The following is a 24,056-nucleotide window of genomic DNA, read 5'->3' as shown; positions in this document are numbered from 1 at the left end:
TAACTGTGTTCACCTGGTTAATGGTGTAATTGTGTGATCCCTACATTAGTTGAAATTCATCCCTGCTCAACACCACCGTCTTCCAATGAGTGTTTTTTACGTGTGTTTTTTATGGTGGGTGTTGATGCAAATGCATAGGTTATAGGCTAACTGCCCTTGCGAGCAATTTTAAGCCTAGCCAGTTATCCCCTGTGAGATTCAAACCCTGTACCTTGTATTTATAAGGCAAACGCTTTAACCATTAGGCCACCCTCCCAACCCTTATGCATTGCATATGTCATATATGTTGGCCATGCAAACAAATTATATACTTATTTTATGTACAGTCTGTGAAACATACACACAGAAGACTACAAATAAAAGTCATTATTATTTGTAACATTGCAGTGACATATAAATGCTATATGTCTTGATGATATTCATCATGTGATGTAAGCACATTGTCTTGATCTGTGTTGGATTGTTTGGAGAGTCCATCCATGAGGCTGACAGTGATTTTGCACCTGTTGTAGCCTCCAATGTGGAGGTTCACTTGTCTAACCATTCAGAGGATACTACCACAGTGGATGTTAAACAGGGAAAGGCCATTGATGAACACACCACATTTGAAAGCATTGCTACTTGCACTTCCACACAACAACCAGAAACATGTTTCATGGTTGATGTAGGTGAGCAAATGGTAAGCATGGCCAGGTGTCATTGGGTACCCTTCTCATGATGTAGGCAAATGAATGATCATAGCATCTGCATCGTACAGATGTCTGCGCATGTGCCTGGCCACAGATCATGTGGCACACCAGCTATGTGTCATACATGAGGGACAAGAGAAACAGACAAGGTGAGATTATGGCTGCATTCACCACTCAGAATAAGAGTCTGCTAGCTGTGGAATGGTTGGTGGAAACCCTGGCTCTACAGTACTGCAGCCAGTGTTGTATTACCAGCAGAAGTCTGCAGGACCAGCACTGTCCATCAAGAATCACTGTCTATGGTCCAACCTGCATGGAGTTCAATTGCTGGTCAGTCTGCTGTTGTCCCACCTGTCACAAGAACTTCAATTCACAGTCATGCTCCTTCATCTCAACATGGAATTGTATACCCATCTATCCCCTTTCTGGAGAAACCAGGGAAAGATGTAGCTGTATGTGGTTGAGGCAGGGCACACAATGGTGTGAAACATCACTGAGGTCACCCTATGTTGAGTTAGATTGGTCCAATAGTGTAGTGCACAGCTGGCTCATATCTTTGCATGCCACTATTCTGTGATACGTGCTTTCTGAACTTAAAATTTCTGCATTATGTCCTATGTGATTTCTCTTTTTTCATGTTATTATATTGTAGAGAGTTGTATGTGCTGTACTGATGTATGTCCTTTATTGTTTACCAAACTGAGTGTTTATGCATACATGTGTCAGTTGTACATGTGTCAGTTGTGCACTGAGTTTATCTGTGTTTTGACACATTTGTATATGTTCATGATGGAATATGTTATGATTATGTTATGGCTGATGTTCAGTGTGCACATCTAGTGGGTACTTATCATTAGATGCAATCAGTGCTGCTGTGGTGGGGCAACACCTGAACATCAATGTTCAGTCTGTGTACTCATATGCATTACATGTGGCTTGACATGACTCAAATATGTAGGGTCAGACACTGCTGTGTCACCTGGGCCTGCACTTGTGGTCACACCCCACATTGCCTATGCCTGTGACTTCTGTCGCTATGTCCTCCTGCTCCTCATCATTATCTGTAGGATGTCCTCTTCGGACATCTGGGGTTCTTGGGCAGTTCACCCACACCAGCAGTTAGAAGACAGCCATGTACTCTGGTTAGAATGGTTTGCAGCATGACAAACACCGTCATCATCTTTGCTGTCTTTTTAGTTGTGTATTGCAGTGCACCCCAGGATGTGTCCAGACATCGGAACATAGCATTCAGTACACCAAACACACACTCTGTATTGTATCTGGCTATTGCATGTGAACTATTGTAAGCCTATGTGCAGGATTTGATGGTTCGTAGTACAGGGTGATTAGCCATGGCTCATGTGAATAACCACAGTTGTCTGTTGAAGGGAATTTGAAACACTTTTGGTCATAATGAATATTGTTGAGAGGGGTATCCTTAAATTGTATCCTAGCTGTGTTCCTGTACTTACCCAGTGGCAGTCCCTCAAGTAATTCACCTTACTAGAATGCTACCCTCAGTCCACTTTCCCTCCATATGCCAGCATCATGGACACTTCCAGGATGTGTTTCCATATTTGTTATGCTGCCATCTGATGCAGACATAACTTGCAGTTGATGGATGGCTATCTCTTTCTGTTCAAGTATCTGTCTGCATCTGAATGTACTGGTGTCTTGATAGGTACATGTGGGAAGTTTGCTATGTTATAGAACTGGTGCATTACAATTCTTCACTCCATGGGGGTGGATGGAAAGTGTGTGCAGTCATCCACCTTGCTGCATATTGCTTCCAAAGAATTTTGCCAGGATAGGACTGGCAGCTGTCTGTGATACTCCCACAGCATCCCCCATGCATCACTGGAATGTACCAGATGCAAGTACATCCAGGCTGAAACATACTTTGGTTTGTAGGGAGATGGGGTTTCCTCGTATGGTCTGCACTGACATATGTGGGGCACACATGTTACAGACAGCCTGCACCAGTTGTCTGTCTAGCTGGTATCTGTCATAAATTTGCTGGTCTAACAACTGATTTAGTTGCAGCCTTGCTCTAGCTGGTTGCCTTCTAGGCTGCACAGTCAAAGCCTCATTTATGGCTTGCATCACTGCAGCCTGCTCTAGTATATTAACAGCAGGTTGCAGTTTTATATGATTTTTTTTGTTCAGTTTTGCTATTGATTTTGCCATACTCTGTATTTTTCTCCTGGGTTCCTTGCCATCCTGAAAGTATGCTCCAAGGATTTTACAAATTGAGTCAGCATGGGTGTTTGTTGCATTTGACTTGCATTGTGTGCATGCAATGTGTTTTGGAATCAGACGTGCATGCATATAATCCTAAACATCCTACGCTAAATACTTAAGTACCTGGTCTCCCTTCAGCGTAACTTCTGAAACTGCATCCACAGCAGGTGCAGTGAAGTCTTCCTTTGGCATACTGCACTGTCCACAAATAGCTGCCATGAACTTTATGTAAGCTGGCCCATTATATTCAGGCATGTCATCTCCCTGTAAAGACTCAGTGATCCTACTTTATTACGCTGGAACACAAATCTACCATTGTTCATACACATTCAGGTTTGACTTACATGCAGTTTGTGACATGCCATAACATGATAGTGCATGGGTAGATATGTTTGCCTGCATTTCACCGTGGCTGGTATGCATGCAAACCCTGTTTAGCAACTTTCCATTGACGTGTTGTGCAGTGTGCTGTCAGTGTAACTTGCATGTCCTTACTGTTTTTTTTTCCAGCCTTTGTCTGTCTTGTGTTGTGCTAATTGTTCTCTGGGTATACATGATGTGATGACTTTCACATCCTCTTTCCGTATGTTTACCTTTCCTTCTATTCTTTAAAAAAAAGGGGGGCCTATTCCCACCAAAAAAAAAAAAAAAAACATTACCCATTCCCCTCTAACTTTCCCTCAGATTTCCCCATTCCAACATCACCCTTGTCTGTTCCTCTACTTCACCCAAACCCCACATCTTCTTTTCTATCTCATATCTCTTTGGGTGTGTGCATTACTTGTGTTCCCCACACAAGTCCCAAACCCATTGTTATCAACTGTGAGCTATGGCAATGTGGCCATGGTTGTCCTTCACCTTTAATTTTTTATTAGAAAATGAATCTGCAAGTCAAAGTCATTATATTTTAATGGTACATGTACTATGTAGACATCCGTAACTGTCTCTGAGTTTACTGTAAAGACTGATTTAAAGAAATATGTTACAAATAGTCTTGCAGCTTTTAAGCACATATTATAAGCTAGTGGATATCATACAGAAATACCCATTGTTGTCTAAGACATTTCTATTTCTACTCCTGCAAATTTTTGTTATGAAAGCCACATGGCTTACATTGGGACAATTGGCATTTATAATTTTTTTTTTTTTTATCATAGTGGAGTCATTTACATTCCACAGTTGTCCTTAACCTTATTGTACAGATTTTGTTATATTTCTATACTACTATCAGGATTCCTGAATTGTGATCATCTTTCCATGGTATTGTACAATGTGATTGGACAACCATTTCTTATTAATAATTACAGATTACTTATGCATTTCTATAATGCATCATTATAACTGTGATACTCCATTGTGTGCAAAGCTATTCTGACTTCTTTGTCAAACATTAACAAATTACAATCTTATCTGCAAGTTTTACTGCTATTGGCGTGATGCACTGGATACCGCAAGCTTCACAGAATCTGGCCCAATATCTAATATTTCTTCATCTTACCATAGTTGGAAAGACACAGGGACATCATATTTTTGTTGTGCTGACATCAGTGATGTTTTGTAACTTCGCAACTGTGAGCTAAGTCTCTACAGCAACTGCTTCACTGTCGAACATCCTATCAGACATGCAAATTGCTTTATGTAAGAAATGAATGTGGTCTTTTTGTCTCAGCAGCTTTCACTGATGATTCCAAACACTCCTGCATACTCTGCAATACTTCTGCCCTTTTCTAAGAGTTCACAGAGTATGTTTTTAATATTAAAATTGTTCATGTCAACATCTTTGCAAAAACGTGTTTGTTATCATATTCAAAATGCATAGTTTATAATCAAGTTAAATATAGGTAGAGTGAACCAATGGGATGGACTCCAATAATTATTGGGTGTGGTGTATCATGCCTTGTAGAGCGGTTCCCCAACACCCAAGTCCACAAGATAGGGTTTTACCACTCATCATACAGCATAGGCTAATTTGGACTACCAGATCACTACACCCAGTTACACAAGGGGAATTGGGCTCACTTTGCAAAAATAATTCAGTGTTGTATATTACCAAGCTTACTAGTGTATAAAGTTGTAATATATTTGTCAAAGAATATTGATCTGAATGATCTTCTAAGCAAGTCAGAATCTCCACATGTATATGGAACTCTGTACTGATGGGAGTACCTGGTGTGAAGCCATATTGGCTCTAGTATCGAGCTCGCATAGAGCTGGAGTTACAATGAAAGTGAGTGAAGTTGGGGTAAGCCTGGAACAACATATATATGCAGTTATGTGTAGTGTGAAGCATCTCTCAGACTCTTTTGGGGACTGATTCTGCACACTTATATTAAAAACAGAAGCATTTATTTGGTGTTCTATGGGCTCCTGATGCCAGATTCATGATGATAGATTGACACCACTTTCCTTAAACAAAGAAAAAAAACCTCTGAAAGTGTTTCAGTAAAAGCACTTTTGGTGAAACTTACAGTAAATCTCTTTTTGAAATGGGCAAGACCCCTGCAATTGCTATGTGGGGTGACAGCCCCTAACACCCCTCAAACTTAACTATACCAACTGTAAAATAATTCTCTTCTGTCAGCAAAAATTATTTCAGTGAAATGTCCTTCCTAAAACAATAGTCATCTGAACTGCTATTGATGTATTGACATACTGCCATGAATCCTGTCACTCTTCTGGGTCACAGCAAATTTGGGTATTAAAGTCAGTTATTCACCAGTTCAACTTGGAGATGGAGCTCCTGAAATAGTCACATGATCATGCAGCTCCATATGGACAGTCTAGCATAATAATGAATCTACTATAACAGGCAACTTCATCCAGATTATCAGGAATGATTTGGCTACTCTCAGAATAGGTAATAACACTAATTTCCACAGATTCTTACAAAATATTCTTACCTTTTCTGGACATAGCTTGTTTGTTTTCATGGAAAGTACATAACTAAATGAACCCAACCCCTGGGATGATGTCATCTGAGGCAAGGGGGTGGATCTCTCAGTACAATATTATGAGATTAGGATGACAGTGGATGTTCACTCTCGCTATGTCACATTTTTTTTCGCAGTCCCAATATTTCTGCAGTAAAATAATATTTTTAAAAACTGGATTAGTTCATGCAAGAAATGCTTTAACCATGGTATGTCAGCTTTAGGCCCCAAGAAATTTAACACTACCTCTGTGTGTGTGAAGAAATGTCATGCTTATTAAAATACTGTAATCTATTAGGAGTTCCCTTTTACATCACAGAAAATAGTTCACAGTAATAACTCATGAAAATTTTATATCTGAAAAGTACAAATACAAGTCAACCTGTTGCCTATACATTATAGTTGGTCTTTTGCCAGATACAAAGCCCTATACTGCTTTTGCCCATTTATGCACAATACAGATTGCTGATGCTTTTATTTTATTTTTATTTTTTTTATCAGCATGATTTTGATGTTACTATGTTTTATCCATGTTTGTCACCCTACTGAAAACTGTATATTATACTTAAATCTAAATGTTTCTATTGTTCCTAATGTATTTATACTCTGCTTTCTGGAGATTTTTTCCCCGGGCCTCTGCTGAAAATGGACATATATCCAGTTGGACTTTCCCGGTAAACAAATGTAAAATAAATAAATAAATAAAATTTATCAGATTTGTACAGTGTATTTTTTCACTTCAGTATACCTTAGAACTCTTATTAACAACCAACCTCCCACAGTTTTATGTCGCGGTAAACATGTCTGCATCATTTATGTCGTATAATTTTGATTAAGGACAGACCAGTTAATATTAATTAATTGTACAGTAGTTGTACACATAACATAACATTACAGAAAGGGAGATTAACCTTGTACATCACTTCTTACAACTAGATCAAAATAATATTGTCGTTTATTGGCCAAGACCATACATATTATATCTCGACATTAAATCCAAACATGCTTTTGCTTTCAGTGCACTGTTTGCCAAATGGAGTGAATTGCTGATAAAATGATCAAAATGCCTTCAGCAAAGTATACCCTTCTTTATTGTTAATACTTCTGTTTGATCTCTAATTTGTAACACCAGTCCCCTTCAATTTAAAGTTTCTTCTTCTCTTTGAAGCTCTTTTGTATTAAGTGGGAAAATTCAAGAAGCAATAATAGAGGCTATTAATTTCTATAGTAATATTTTCTAAGAAATGTAATCATAGGCACATTTTTCCTTTTCATCGATTACATGAAACTATTGCCATCCAAAATGAATGAAAAGAGAACCATGCACTCGTACATTTTTACAATGGCCTGCATTTATTTTTCACTGAATTAAACGTTTTCTTTTTGCATTGACTATAAAAAGGCAATATTTACCCATTTCTTCTATGTTCTATGTTTAGTTTGAAATACATTTCTACTAAATATTTAGTGTCAGTATGTTGGAACTTACAGAGATATCACTTTTGGCACATGGAAGTGAAAAGTAAATATTTAATTTGCTACAGAATAATCATAAACTTAAAAATAATCATGATAACTCAGATGACCTTATTTAATTTGCTACAGAATAATCATAAACTTAAAAATAATCATGATAACTCAGATGACCTTAAAAAACTGCTTAATTTTCTGTCTTCATGCACAGTGCAGTATTACTTGTCTACTACATAAACTACGTTGTTTATAAATCCAGTTTTCACAGATATCAGTTTAACATGCCAGAAGTTAAAATTCTTGCTTTTTTATTCATAAGATGATATTTTCATTCTCATCCATTCTGTGCTATTATTTTTATATTCTATGTCTCTAAAAGTGTACAGAATCTCTATATTTTTAAGACATTACACGCACACACACACACACACACACACACACACACACACACACACACACACACACACACACACAGTCACACAAACCCCTAGCTAACCTACGTTCTCTCTAACCCCCACTATTGTAACCTCCCAATCACATTCACAGTCCCACATGCAACGCCCACACACACATATGCATATATGCTTACACACACACACACACACACACACACACACACACACACACACACACACACACACACACACACACGCACATTCACTCCCTCTCAATGCACACAGACTCACACACAGCTACAAACACACTCAAACACACATTCCCACATGGTCTATATTATATCCTCGAATGCTTAAAAAAAGCGAACGCTGATTGATCGAACTTATTTTCGAGTAACTGCAAAATATCGAAGCAGCAGAAACTCAATTTTTTCCTAGGGAAAAAATTTGGTTGTCTGTTTCTGTTTCTTCATTATTTTCAGTGATATGGTGAAAAATTACCGGTCGGATTCAGATAAGTGTGCGATTGTGTGGATGTGAGTGTTAGGGTGATATAGGTGAGTTAGGGTTAGGGTTAGGGCTCGGTTTAGTTGTGTGTGTACGGTTGAGTGGACATGAGGGTTAGGGCGGATTTAAGTGAGTTAGGGTTAGGGAGCGGGTGAGGTGAGTGTGCGATAGTGACGGACCTTAGGGTTAGGGTTAAGGTAAGTGGGTAGTTAGTGGTGTGTGCATAGTTTAGTGTAGGGTTAAGTATCAGATTTTAGGTGTATGTGTGTGGATTTCCGTTTGTTTGGTGTGCTTGTGTTGTGTGTATGTGTTTTGGATCTGACAATTCGAGATTGTAAGCTTTCACTTAAATTAGGTCGATCGATCAGCGTTCGCTTTTTTAAGCGTTCGATGATATAATATAGACCCTTTCCACACACAAACACAAACTCATTCACGTTTGCACATAAACACACACACACTCACTAACACAATGCAACTACTTGTGGATGGGGTCGGTATGCAACACACTGTCATGGGCACTTGTGGACAGTAAAGAGATTTTTATGCTACAAATGGAACATAACTATGGACATCATACATGTGTTGAAAAATACGCATGCATGTCCACAAAAGTTGCCCACAAGAAGCACTACATTTGAAGTGTTGCCATCTACATAGAGTGGATTGAAAACAATTCATCATAAATATCAGAATATAGACCTAGTATATTCCATGTATGTTTTCAAGTAACTTACATGGCAGGAGTACTATAGTCTTGTACATACTGAACACAGATCTAAAAAGTGGTCAGAGTTGCTCGTCGTTTGGCGACTGCACTAGAGAGTTCCCTACAATGCCTTTTTTAGGCAGTGTCAAAATAATCAGCCTCCCAACATAACAAAATCTTCTCTTGACAAGCTCAAGGTACTGCTGCTCAATGCTAGGAGTCTAAACAAGAACATGCACTCCTTAGAAGCACTCCTCCCCTTGAAAAATGCCGGTGCCTGTGTAGTCCCTGTGACATGGTTCAAAGTCACAGAAAGCACCCCAGCCGTGCAAGACTGCAATGCCTTCTATAAAATCAGACCACCAACTTAGCATGAAAGAACCAAAGAAGGTGCATTAATCATTATAAAGGATAAGTACACTTCAAGACTGGTCAAACAGTAGGACTCCCTTAAGCTACTCTGTGTTCAACCAACCATAGGCAAAATCCTCTACCACATCATTGCTAGCTGTAGGTCCCCCACCATGAACCAGGAAAAACATACCATGTACCTGGGCTTACTGGAGTCGCTCAACATACAGACCAATACCTCACTCTTAGGTTATTTTAACGGGTCTATATTATGATATCACACACTCAGAAGAGCAAATGACACATAATCAACCCCAGGTAAGTGAAAGCTTTCAACGTCAAAACCTCAGAACAGCAATTCTTTTTTCTAAGGGAAAAAAAATTGCTGTTCCGAAACAAACAACATAAAAAAAAACACTGTAAAACATTAGATAATGTGGGGGGCTTTGCTCCCCACACCCCCCCCTACTTAAATATACCAACTCCGAGATCACACTACAGTGCCGAAAAGGCAAATTCGCTGAAAAAACACTTTGCTATTTTGCCTTTTCATTGTTTTCAGTTCGACAAAGATGCATTTGACAACCTGCATCTGCGACAGCGTAATAGGGAACAAGTTTTAACTATCTTACCATTGACTGGGGAACATGCACAACCACCAACATGCAGTCTCAGAAGTTCTTGGACTTTGTCAATACAAAGGCTCTGGAACAGCTAGTCAGCACACTCTCTAGGGGGTCAAATATCCTGGACACTGTACTCACTAACATGGGGAAGTGTTGCACCCTCCTGTGTAATCTCCTCTTTGATAAGATCAAATCACAAAATTGTTTTTTTTTTAAATAAATATAAGGCCAGATACCTCATCAAGCTCAAAAATGCTAAAGAATTTATACAAGTCAAATTATCTCCCACTAAGTGATGGCATAAGAAATTTCAATGCTCCCCCAAACCCAGAAAACATAGAATCCTATGCAAAGGTGTACATCAGTACCCTGTTTAGCTAGTTAAGCAGTTGTAAATAATCAGCAGTACCGGACTGGATTAAACCCTAGCATTGCCAGAAAAACAAGCCATCCTGATGGACCTCTGGTATAAACAAGTTATACAACAAAAGAAAAAAAAATGGCCAAAAATAAGTAGGTTAATGATCAGCATTAGAAGAAATACCTCACTAGTCTAAACATACAAATCAGAGATGTGGTCAAGTCCTCAAAAACAAATTATGAAACAATATAGCTTCCCTAGCCAAGGAAAATCACAAAGCATTTTTTAACTATGTCCAAAGTCTTAAGGGGTATACCAGCTATGCACAGAGCTGGTTGAGGATGGCATCACATATACTCAACCAGAAGAAATAGACAACATGCTAGTTGACAGATTTGGATCAGGCTTCACCCTCTTGTCCCCCACAGTCTTCCCCCAAAGTATACCTGCCACCATTCCTCAGCCTATTATCTCATCTCTGCACTGTCTAAGGCTAAAAACATGGCATCAATGAGTCCTGAAAGCATCCCAGGTTGCCTTTTCAATAACTTAAAACATGGCCTAGCAGACCCACTTGGATCTCTATTTAACAACACCCTCCAGACACTGTTCTGCTAGAATGGAGGGCAGCAACAGTCATCAATCTGCACAAGGGGGACCATCAACTGGCCCAGGGAATTATATACCTATTAGCCTTATCTGTAAGGCCATAGAAAAATCATCATGGACCTTATCAACAACGACATAGGTAATCTCCAGAATCTGGAACTAACCCAGTTTGGGTTCATTAAGGGTAGACCATGTCTGTTAAATCTGGTTGACTACTTCAAGAAGGTCACCAAGGCCATAGGTGAGGGGAAAGTCTGTGCATCATGCCTACCTTGACCTGGTCAAGACATGTGAGACTATTCCTCACTCAGGTATTATAGAAAAACTTTTTTAACTGGGCAAAACCCCTATGTCGGTAGCCAAATGACTCACTGACAGGACACATACTCTCAAAGTGAGTGAATTTACCTCTAGCAAGAGGCCAGTCACCAGCAGTGATCCAAATGGTTCTGTACTAGGCCCTCTCCTCTTCGGTATTTAATTCTCAGAAGTCACAACAAACACAGATGGCCTTCTGCTGACCAAGTTCGCAGATGACTGCAAACTGGGTGCAATCACTGAATCCCTGAATGATACTGATATGCTGCAGAAAGGATTAATGCAGACAAAAGATTGGTTCCATGGATTGAATCCAAATGCAAAAAATGTGTAGTTATTCCCTTTGGCAATGCAAATACCCCAGCTAATTACAATATAGACAGCACTCCTCTAAGAGAAGACCAAGTGGTATGTAATCTGGGTACTCAATTTGATAGTAATCTGAACTTTGACTACCATGTGTCCACAGTGGTGAAAAAGTCCTAATATGTGGCACAGCTCATACATGAGTAAAGGCATGGCAGTCAGATCAAAGGATGTTATAATTCCATTATACTTGGTCCTCAACAAACCAATAACTGAGTATAATGTACCCTTTTGCATATACCTCACCAGAAATCTGCAACAGCTGGAGTGATCCCAGAGGTTTTTCACTTGCAAGATACAGAATATAAAAAAATATTCCTACACAGAAAGACTAAATGCCCTATCACTGAATTCTGTCTCCTACAGACTACTAATGGGCAGTCTGTGTCTGAACTACAGGACAGTCCCAGAACTGGCCCTGATGGAAATGTTACACACTCATAAATCAAACTGCCTGAGGGTCACTTGTTACGGGGATCTTAACCTAGCTTCTGACATAAATAAATCATGTTGGAGTGATTGATACATCAGACATCTCAGACACTACCAATTCTCTGGAACAAGCTTCCCATTCATGTGAAGGAAAGCCCTTCCCTGACTCTGTTCAAGCACAACATAGATCAATGGATGGATATTCATAAATTTTCTCCTGGGGTGCTGCCTATGTCCCTCATGGACCGAGACAATGGGATTAGATACCATAGCATAGGCTCTTAACTCAGTGAACTTTGTTCACATAGCTATTGAAAACTGGGAAACACTCTGGTTAAATATGGCTAGGCTTGTGGCTCTTTGGCCATCATCCTAGTAATCTTCTGTGAAGCTATGACCCTATGATACAGAACAAGTGATGTAACAGAAAATAAGTGGCTATACATTGGTGTCAAACAACTGCATTATTTCCCCATGTATTTGCAAGCATCTCAGAATACTATGGACTTATATGACACACTGGCTAACATACTTTGCTCTACAGCACTGTATATCATCAGTGGACCATATCAGCATGCAGTGTTTCAGAATTTAGGGGAACGATAGGACATAGCACAAGTGTCTGCCAACCCTTGTTGAGTCCAAAAGTATGTGCCTTGCAGAAGAAGCCAGATCTGTTGTTGTAGAGGAATGACATATTTTCTATGAGCAAGGCAGGCAGGCTTGTTACAATCAGTGTCCCAAGCACCGGTAACAGTTGTTGAGGGAAGGGAGGAATAATGAGACTATGTTCTCTATTTTCAGAGGAGGCATGAGGATAACATGTTGGCAGGATGCACATTATTCGTGAAGTCTCAGTGAAGCCCATAGCCTTGAATAGTGCCCAGAGCAGGTGAATGTGCAGTCACAACTTTCTGACTGGTTTGAACTTACCTAAAGGCATCCATAGTAGAAGCTCAAGTTTTCAGAAACTCGAAATTTATATTATTGAGACAATGTGATTGTTTCTGAAAACTCAAAGCTTTTGAGTAGAGATCATGGTACAGTGAGGATCAGGGAATTTACCCTTTTCCCTGTTGTAGTGCAATCTTGGAGTTGGTATATATAATATGAAGGGGGTGTGTGGGGGCTTGCCCCCCTGCATAAACACAGAGAAAAGGTAGATTTCTGTTGTTTTTTGAGGTTTGAGTTTTTGGAAACTCAATCATATCGTCTTGACAATATGAATTTCGAGTTTCTGAACACTCAAGCTTCTGACATAGACCCATCTAAACAGACAATTATGCTTATCTGTTCACAATACTCTTCTGAATGATGCCAGTGTAAAGGGTGGTGGATGTGCCAGTACTGTGCAAAACCGTCCTATGTGTCCAGCAACGCTGGCTTCAAGTCTCATTCTTCTTCTCTTGCATCTTGTCTTCTCCAGTTATTACCAGCTAGTGGACCTGTCCTGTGAGGGTAAAAACATGGGTGATGCTGCATCATCACATCCCACAGATCCTCTTCAGATATACAAACAGAAAGGAAAGATATAAAAAGCCCTACTTATAAATGTGTATAACAATGTGTACATAACACACAACATATTACCAGAGTAAGAGATGTGTAGAGTTACAAAAATATCTAGGCTTTTCAAGAATGTCTTGATTATTGCAGACATTTATAGTACAGTGCAGTACAGTCATGGATAAACATACAGCTCATATCTTCTCATATGTGTCAGTCTGAGCACTATGACTACATGTGTGTGCAGTACTGAACAGCGTTGCGCAATGTCTAACACAGAGATGACATTGATATAAACATATTAGTAATGCGATTACTCTGCACATAGGTTAATTGTAACAATATGGTAGCATACTATTTCTAAAAAGTACTATTAGCTCTACCAGTCAGTGAATCATACTATTATAAAAGGCTCTGAGGTTGTTCCAGGGGTTTTCTGTACTTGTGACTATATTTATGTATTTTATACATTTCTTGCCTTCCCATCTGATAGTTGTCAGATTTTTATATGCTTCTGGTTAGGTTTCCATTCCCTCTTGGTATCAATATGCTTCAGCTAAATTAAGGAAGTTATCGTAGACTTGTTCTCTTCATGTTTCAAAAGTTTCACTATTGTTTAGATCTGATGAGGTCAGCAGATATGTATGCAGTCCTATGACTGCAGATCTATACATGCAATCAGTTTCAAGAAGGCCCTGGCCTCCTTTAGAATGATGAATATATAATCTTGGAATACACCAAATTTTATATATCATCTGATAAATGTGAAGCGTTTTTCTTGTTTTCCTGTCCAACTGATTCAATACCTTTTGGGGCCAGTCAGTCACCCCAAAAACTGTAACTTAGAACAGGAAGTGCAAATTGGTTTATAGCTTGGATTTTGTTCCTAGATGTCGAGGCTGTTTTTAGTATAAATTTTAGTCTTCTAAAATATTATTACTGTGTTTTGCTTGCATTCATTCATATTTTGTTGTTGATCCATCATCAGTTCCCAGATATTTATACACTCCTTCCTACTCAGGTTCCTTTATATTACATTTCTGTTCCAGACTAATATTGTCTTTTTGCTGCAGCTTTCCTGCTTTAAATGTTGCATTTGCACACTTATGACAAAATGACATCCTTATATCATCTGAGAATGTTCTGATCACTTTCAGTTGTGCTTTCAGTTCCTCATCTGATAAAACTATACAGTTTAGAATCATCCACAAAAAGAAGATGAAAGATCTTTATACTTTATTGTTTTCTGGAGCCAAATTGTAACCATAACCTAATCTTTTAAGCAGACAGCTTAATAGGTTTGTAGGTTCATAGGTGTTTACTAGGTTAATGACCACACTGGCTCTATTAAGCCTAGCCATGCAACCCAAATATCTGAAAAGTTCTTCTACCCTTGATAAGTGCAAGCAAGGGCATGGTAGATAAAACATTTACAAGCAGGGGCATGGGAGATGAAACATTTACAGGCTACCTGTGTCCATTAGAGACATAGATGACAAACCAGGGATAAACATCCTGTTTCCCATCCAATTATCTAAGCTACACTTGGATAACTGGGTTAGGCAGGAGCTCAGCTTCACAAGGATTTGGAGCCTGTTCCAGGGAAGGAGTAGTCTCTGTGATACATATTTGTCTTTCCAACAGGTGGTGCTCTTTATATCACAGACAAGGTTTAAGACTTTAGAATGGGTAATTTTGGTGCAGTTTGTTTTGTGGATATGTAGGACTTTCAGTAGAGTGGGGTCTGATAATGTCTTTTTCTTAACAGCCTGTAGGAGACAGAATACAGGGATACATCCTTGAGGCAGCCTGAATAGGACATGTTACTTATGTCCTGTATGCCATTAGTGAGGAACCTCTGTGCACATGCCAATTGTCAGATATGGCTGGTTAGGTGCATACCAAAGTAGTCACTGTACTCAATGACAGGTGTGATACATGCTAAATACACTGGAACAATAACTTCCTTGAACCTACATGTTTATAAGTTGCAAAACATAGAATGATTTCCTCACTACTGTAAATATGTGATGCTCAAAGGCAATATGTGTTCCCAAGTCTCTGACTACTGTGTCAGCTCTTAGGAGTGTGTAGTTAATATGATAATTATCAGGGGTGGATGATTTCCCAAACAATACTATTGTACATTTCCTGGCATTTAGATTTAGTCCATGGCTCTGACACCAGTTGTTTGTATCAGACCTTCCTGCAGATCATTTGTGTCAGTGGATAATTAAATGGCAGGTCCTAATTTAAAATCATCACAGATTTAGTCTGCCAGAGGCCATTGAGATTGGCCTTGACTTCAGAGAAGTAAATGCCAAAAATAAGTGTTTCCAGGACTGATCCCTGAGGGACCCCACTTGTGAATGGCCTCTTTGTAGCTACTGGACTCCTCAGTTCATGTGTTCTGTCTGTGAGCCAGCTGGCTATACACCAGGTGACATAAGGGTTTGTCAACAATGCCCAAGTGGAGTATTGTGTCAAATGCCTTTGCCAGGTCAAGGTAGGTAGTGTGAACCATTTTGCCAATGTCCCTTGCTTTGGTGACCTTCTCAAAGAAGTCCACCTTGTTGAGTAGCATAAACTACCCTTGAAGAAAACAAATTGGGTTGTGTCCATTGTCTGGAGGTTTCCTTTATCATTATTGATCATTTCTATGCTATTTTTTCCCATGGCTTTGCATATGAGACTAGTGGGACTTATGAGTCTGTAGTTGTAGTTGGCCCACCTTTGTGCAGAGGGATTACTGTTGCTGTTATCCATGCATGAGGTGCAAAGCTAGTCTGAAAAATACAGTTAAATAGTAATTGCAGAGGGCATGATAGGTCATGTTTCATGCTATTTAGAAGGCATCTTGTGATATTGTAAGACCCCACTGATGCAGTGTTCTAGGCCTTTGACAGATCACTAAGGAACTGCTTCCTATTGATAGCAGGGGGGGGGGGTATACTTGATGGTATTTCCTGAGAGAAGGTTGAGGGAGACAGAGAGGTAAAGTTGGAGCTGAATTTGTCTGCTAGTAGGTTTACTATATCTTCTTTATAGGTGGCGCCATAAACAATGAGCTCTGCACACAATGGTGTATTGCCTTTGACGTTGTGGACATAGCTAAAGAATGCCTTGTGGTTGTCCTTGGTCTGGGAGGCCAAATTTACCTCAAACTTGCCTTTGGTAGATGTTATTTGTTCTCTGGGTTGTTTGTTTATCTTGATGAGAGTGATTTTATCCTGCTGGGTGCTGCACCTCCTAATTTCTGCCATGATTTTCTTCCTTCTGTTATACAGCTTCTTGATGTTGTGATTCCAACAAGGTGACTTGGTTTTTGAGTTAGTTCTTCTTCCTGGTAGGTACAGCTGCTTCTGTGCAACTACTAACATGCTTATATGGGGTTTCTATGACTTCTTCCATGTAGGCAGTATTATGGTCAGGATTTATGGGGGCTTGAAATTTTGCCAGGTTCTCATTTAATAGTAGGGAGTTAGCCTTAGAGTAGTTCCTGAATATTCCAGGGTTAGCTGGGGTTCCAGATTTTATTTTTACGTCAAATGAGACCATTTTGTGGTTTGACCTTACCAGAGAAGACATTGTAGTTGATGGGTGGGGGGATGTGCTGCACTCTCCCATATTAGTGAGGACCAGCTCCAGTATGATTCTTCCCCAGGTCGGTGCATTGACAATCTGGTCCAGGAATCTCTGGGCCTGTAGATTTGGTGTCAAATATGATTCTCAATTAATAGTGAGGTAATTAAAGTTGCGCATGAATATGGTTTTGGATTGGATAAGTTTAAATACATGATATGGGGTTCCTGGATCATAGAGGGGGGACCTATAGCTTGCAAAGAAGTGGTATTGGATTTTGCCTATGTTGCTTTGAAAGAGGAGAAGTTCAGGTGCATTGTCCTGTTTGATCAGCCTTGAGGTACATTTAATTTTTATGTAAATCAAGACACCTACTTCTTTAGTCCCTATTTGTGTAGAAGCTGGTCTAAATTTGTGGAAGGCATTATATCCTTGCACTGTCAGTGTGTGATCTTTGCAGCTTTACTCCATGTCTCAGTGGCTTCACAGATTTCGGCATTCTCTAGGATAAAGAAAGCTTCAAGGGAGTGGAGCTTTTTCTAGACTCCTAGCATTAAGCAGTAACAAGTTTAGATTTTCTTGTTTTTGATTTGCTATGTCAGAAGTACTTTCAATTTGGCATTGCCTAAAAAGGGCACTATGGAGAAAACAATATTTTAGATAATACTTGAAAGCCTAGAGGGGAGAGGTGCAAACCATCCCTGACAAAGAAGCATGGTTTGTTGTTCATCTACTTCTGTGCTGACAAATATTGCACCCCCTTAGAATGGCACCAGAAACTAAGCCAATTATTAGCCATTGGTCATCTTTTGTTCATATTGTGGCTGGGACAAATTCAAATGCACCATGATGTCTCTGTTGATACAATGTAGGGAGGCATGTCTTAGGTCATTTACACCCACGTGGACTATGACTGAGTCATACTGGTACATGTGGTCCAATGACCTGAGTATGTGCTTAATGTGATGAATTATGGCCTCTGATAAGCAAATGACAGTGACTTTCTCCTTACTCAGCCTGGTGAGAAGGACATTAGTGTGTCCCACAATTAAATTTTAATGACCAGAATGTGGGATTGTGTGGTGGCTTCCTTATGGGCTTAGATGTAGAGGCTCCATGAGATGTGGCTGTATATGTTCATGTGGGTGGTGCTTTAAAATAGTGTATTCGGGGCTGCTGAGGATATTTGTCATGTGTACTTCATCTAGGAGGTGTTTGGGGTTAGGAAGGTTACTTTTAAGTGACTCAGCATATGTGGGTCTATATGTCTGCTTTGAATTGTTTATGATTGTTTCAGCATGCGTACTACTGACAAACTTATTGGTATTAGGAGTGCTTTTATTTGAAAGCTTTGCTTCCAGTAACATTGTGCAAATACATCTGTTACATACCATATCAGTTTGTTTTAAAATTAACTGGTTGTCAGTAAACATGAGGCAATTTCTAAATTCCCTCAGGATGCCCATATCCACCAAGCTGATAACAAAGATACTGAGAAAGTTCATATACAGAGCAACAGACCTTTTTTAATTGATCAGTCAGTTGGAGTGAGAATATAAAGTAATGTCAGGACTATCCAGTTAGCAACTCTGGGGACAGGGCTTGCCACTGCAAACTAGCTGTCCTGTGTGCAACTAGGTATTAGTGAAATTTTAATGGTGCTTTTACAGGAAACATGTCAACTCAAGGTGTCTGCATCCATAAAAGGTATTGCCAGACACTTGAGGGTAAACTAAAAATAGACCATGATGATTTATGGATGAAGTATTTAAGCAGATATTCTTAAAAACAAATCAAGCAGTATTTACTGAAAACAAAGAATTTTATCAAAAATGATGAAATCAGGAAAGTCAAGTGGAAGGCTACTGCCTGGCTACTACTAGCGCTGGTCTCACCACAGTTTCATGCTGCAGGGTTACAATGCTTCTTTGCTTCTTCTGTCACTAGAAGCAAAACAGTGGCACCAGTCCCAAGATGAGAAGCAGGCCTCAGTATGTCTGGTGATCCACAGTCTTGTCCCAGATGATGCAAAGGTCTGTAGTCTTGCCATAGCCTTTTCCTGGTAGATACCTTGAACAGCAACCAGACCAATCAGGAAGACCAGACATAGACACTCACAGCCCAATGAGAAACAGTCAGGAATCAATGCACTCTGCTCCTTCTCTCACCAGGAGCAAAATATAAGCAAAAATTCCAAGCTGGTACCTATGAAGCAGTTATTAAGCTTTCCAGTGATCTGCAGTATCCAAACCAAAATGTAAAACTGTCACACAAACAAAACAATTAGTAAAAACTACAAAAAATCTAGCCAAGCTAGAATTTTCACTGTGTGATACCGTACGCCTCCTGTAATAGAGGCCCTTGGGATATATGCCAATGACCCCTTAAGGTCATCAAGTGTTTCAGCTATATGGCTTCTGAATCTCCATGACGTTTTACTTTTTCTTTTTAAGTATTTGTGGGTTCATTCAGGCCAATAAAGCCAAAATCCAGTAGCTGTGACCATGCATGTTTCGTCCTTTTTATGACTTCATCAGCAGAATATAAGTGGACTGTTTGACTATACTTTACAAACACAGGGTCTTTACACTCAGCTGATGTCCATAACTATTATATAATAATATTATATTATTAATTATACTAAATATGTCTGCAAAATATCACAACTAACATCCAAACCAAAAAGTAAAAAAGTCACACAGACAAATTAGTAAAAACTGCGAGAAAAACTTGAGTTTAATTTGCATATATCCCATGACCCTCTATTACAGGAGGTTTAAGGTATCACCCAGTGAAAATTCTAGCTTGGCTATGTTTTTCTTGCAGTTTTTACTAAGTGATCTGCAATATCCAAGAAATAATGTTCCTATGCTCCTTCTCTCACCAGGAAGAAAACAGAAGCAATAATTTCAGGATGACTACTGAGAACAGAATGTGGGCTGTCCAATAACTGGTGATCTTGAGTAGATTTGTGGGTTTAACTTGTAAGATGAAAAAAAAGTGTTAATATCTAAAGAGCTACAGCATGGACTAAACAGTTAAATATGAAAGACGGGGGTAACTTAAGCTTTAGCTATCAAAGTGGAGAACCACTAATTTTAAAAGAGCAAGATAGATTGGAGAAGTGGTGGGCACTTTGTATTCTGGTTCTGTAGAATACACTGGGATGGCCAATACATTTAAATAGCTGAATGGGAGTGATTTCACAAAATGATAATTTTATGCTTCTTCCAGTAGCCAGTGAAAGAGGAGAGGGAAAGAGATATCTGATCAAATTAACATAAATTCCAGACAACTAGAAAGACAATTGAGTTTAAAAACACAGCAGCACCAGTTTGAATATGCAATTAAAAGTAGGATAGACGTAAAACACAATGTAAAGAAATCAATCACAATATAAAAAGTAGAAGAAGGCAAGGAAGCAGAACAAAATACAAGAAAGCAAAAACAAACTTACCTGTCCCGCACAGCAAGTTGTGGCAGAGTCTGTGTGAGCTTTCCAGTAAAGCCAGGGATTAAGGGGAAGACAAAAGAGCGACTGTGACAGCGTCATGACAAAGTCTGTCATAATAATATGATAGATGGTAATATACCTTCTGCTACTGTCCAGGAGTGCCGTGTGAGTGTACTGCTACAATCTCTGTATCACAGAACTATATTAATATAGTTTCACAATCTATAACAACCTAGAGAGTTACGGTTTCACAATCTATACCAGTATATATGTATAAACTACAATTGATTTGCTGTTACCATTCACACATTCTCATACTACTCATAAAATGACATACTAACAACTATCACTTATTGTCTATCCAGACATGACCATACTCAATGGCATTCTGTCTGAGATATTTTAGACATAACTGCAATGTCTAGGTTTATTTAATTACACACACACACACACACACACACACACACACACACACACACACACACACACACACACACACACACACACACACATGTACATGTACAGGTTTTAGTACATCAACTCAAGTCAAAGCTTGACAAAAATACTCTTATTGCACAACATTTCACTATACATAAACTCAGGACACTTATACCTGAGCAAATCTAAAGTATAAGCAACTGCAAAAACAGCATTCCTAGAACTTATAGTCTCTGTCTGTGGTTTCTGCACTTTGGAAAGAAGAGAGAACACTGACAAGAGTTATAAAGTCTGTTTGCAAATCTCTCTCTCTCTCTCGCACTCACTCGAAGAGGCTGTAAGATCAGAGCACCTACTACACAGACACAAATAAGAAATATATTTTTCTTTGCATATGTGTTAAACAACAGGGACATGAATAACTGATAACACAAACTGTCATGTCCAAAGAGCAATTATACAAGTTCAGATGACCCAGGCAAGTGACTGATACCTCTCAACTGTACACATTTTTGCTGAATGTCCAGATTTTTGCTCATATTTTTGGTCCATTTTTCATAAATGTGTGTTTTTCTGGCAAATTAGTGGTAAATCATTAAAGACCGAAGATAGAAAATAATGCCAGACATTTGAATTTCAGACTTCATGCCCTTCAGAAAATTAATTCTAATGCAAAACCTGTTATTCTATCAACTTTCTAAATTTGTAAGAGCAATATTTAAAAATCATCCCTATTTCTGGGCCTTTGTCCCACTTATATTTATGGCTTTGTCCACATTTCTTGCTCTAAGAGGTTGAAAGGTATGACAGTGTGTGTGTGTGTGTGTGTGTGTGTGTGTGTGTGTGTGTGTGTGTGTGTGTGTGAGTGTGTGTGTGTGTGTGTGTGTGTGTGGATGTTTGTATTACATAGTCAGTCAGCATTAATATTTAAAATAATTTGATGCAATAATGCAGTAAAACCTTAGTCCTTTAGTCTGCCAGATTAGTACAACAGCCACTCAACAGGACTTTACAGGACATAGAAAAACAGCAGAATTACTAAGGCATAGTATGTTAATATATAATGGACTTGTGTGTTAGTGCGTTAAGCAATATGCATAGCAAAATGTTAGAAAAATGTCATCACCCAATGGTGACCTCATCTTCTGATCTATTAAACAAAGACATGTCATTCATCTGGGGCCAAGTGTATGCCTTGATATTCTGTCATACATCTGAGACTGGGTGTATGCCATGATATTATGTCATACATCTGAGACTGGGTGTATGCCATGATATTCTGTCATACATCTGTGACTGGGTGCATGCCATGATATTCTGTCATACATCTGAGACTGGGTGTATGCCACAATATTATGTCATATATTTGAAGCCAAGTATCATCATTGTCATCATCATCAACCCCTATTCCCATTTTACATGACGTCAGAGTGTCACGTCAACTATCACCATTTCTCTCTCTATTCAGTGCCACTCTCTTGCCTTCTTCAACACTCATGCCTGACTTTTGCAAGTCTTCTCTCACACAGTCCATCTACCTCTTTGCTGGATGCCCTCATTTCCTCTTGCCTTCTTCCTGTCTTTCCAATCTGTCTGCACCAGATTGTCTTCTGATTTTCTACATTTGCCCAAACCACTGTAATATGTTCTTTTTGATTTTTTCTGGAATTGGAGCTACTTTGGCTTCTGCTCTTGTGACCTCTTTTCTTCCTGTTTCCCACAGTCTGCATTCTACCACATGTCAAGCACTTAATCTCCATCACCTGTAGTTTCCTTAACTGTTCTTAGGCTCATAGATTAGTACTAGGCTAACTGCCCTTGTGGGCAGTTTTAAGCCTAGCCAATTACCCCATATGAGAATCAAACCCTGCACCTTGTGTCTGTAAGGTAACTACCTGAACCTTTAGCCTTCACAACCTAGGTGTCTGTACCATACAATGATACTTTTCACACCACCGTTTTGCACACTTAACTTTGATCTTCTTTGGCATTCTCCTTTCATATACTACCCCCGACACTCTGCGCCAACTGGCTGCAGTCCCTCTAATTCTAGATTTGACCTCCTCATTCAGACTTCCCTTCTACCCAACCTCCCCTCCTAGATATGTAAAGCATTTAACCTCTTCCTCTATTTCCCCTTCTATCTCAAATTCTTCTGATTTTCCCCATTTACTGCCATTACTACTGTCTTATCTGTACTCATTTTCATCCTGTGTTCCATAAGTTTTGCATTCCATTCTAATATCTTTTGCTAGTTTTTGACCAGAGCCTGTCTATAATATCACATCTTTTGCCTACAGAGACAAGTGTATTCTGTGATGTTATGTCATATATCTGGGACCACTTGCATACCATAATATCATGTCATATATCTGGGGTTAGGTGTAGGCCATGATGTCATACAACAAGCAATGCTGCACTAGCTGTTGAGTAGATGCTTCTTTACTGAAAATGTTTTCCAATGATTTGTATATAACATGCATGAGAAGGCAGTAAGTTTGGTCTACCTTTAGTGCTTCCATTGTCAGTTCCAGTGCTGTTATCAGATGATCTAGGTATCCTCCCTATTCAGCTTGTACATGCTGCGTTTACATGATTATGTCCACACAATGGGAAGTGATTATGTAAAGAACTTTCATAAGCAGCTCATTCAGATCTCAGTTCAAGTATATGGGGTCTATGTTCAGTCATCATTGAACATGCTGATTATCGCGCCATTAGAGTCAGATTGCATTATAGTAGGGATCAGAAAACCTGCCCTTTCCCCACTGTAGTGTGATCTTGGAGATGGTATATATAATTAGCGGGGGCTGTGGAGGCCACAGCCCCCACATGAGGAGTTTCGCTGAACGGCATTTTTCATGTAATGCCGTTCGGCGATTTTTACATCGGATGACTGAACGCAGACCCAGTACATGACATCATGGGATGGAGTACTTAGGTGATTTTATGTAGCAGCAAAAGAAAAGGAAAACATTTTATGAATGGTGGCTGAAGGCTGCAATCTGCAGGATTTCAAGCTTCCTGATTCCGCAAGTTTCATAATGTTTTTAAATTAATTGACTGTAC

Source organism: Protopterus annectens, chromosome 3.part0, assembly GCF_019279795.1.
Source record: "Protopterus annectens isolate FY-2018-M chromosome 3.part0, PAN1.0, whole genome shotgun sequence".
NCBI lineage: Eukaryota > Metazoa > Chordata > Ceratodontiformes > Protopteridae > Protopterus > Protopterus annectens.
The sequence above is the reverse complement of the archived record's forward strand: the minus strand, read 5'-3'. Positions refer to the sequence as shown.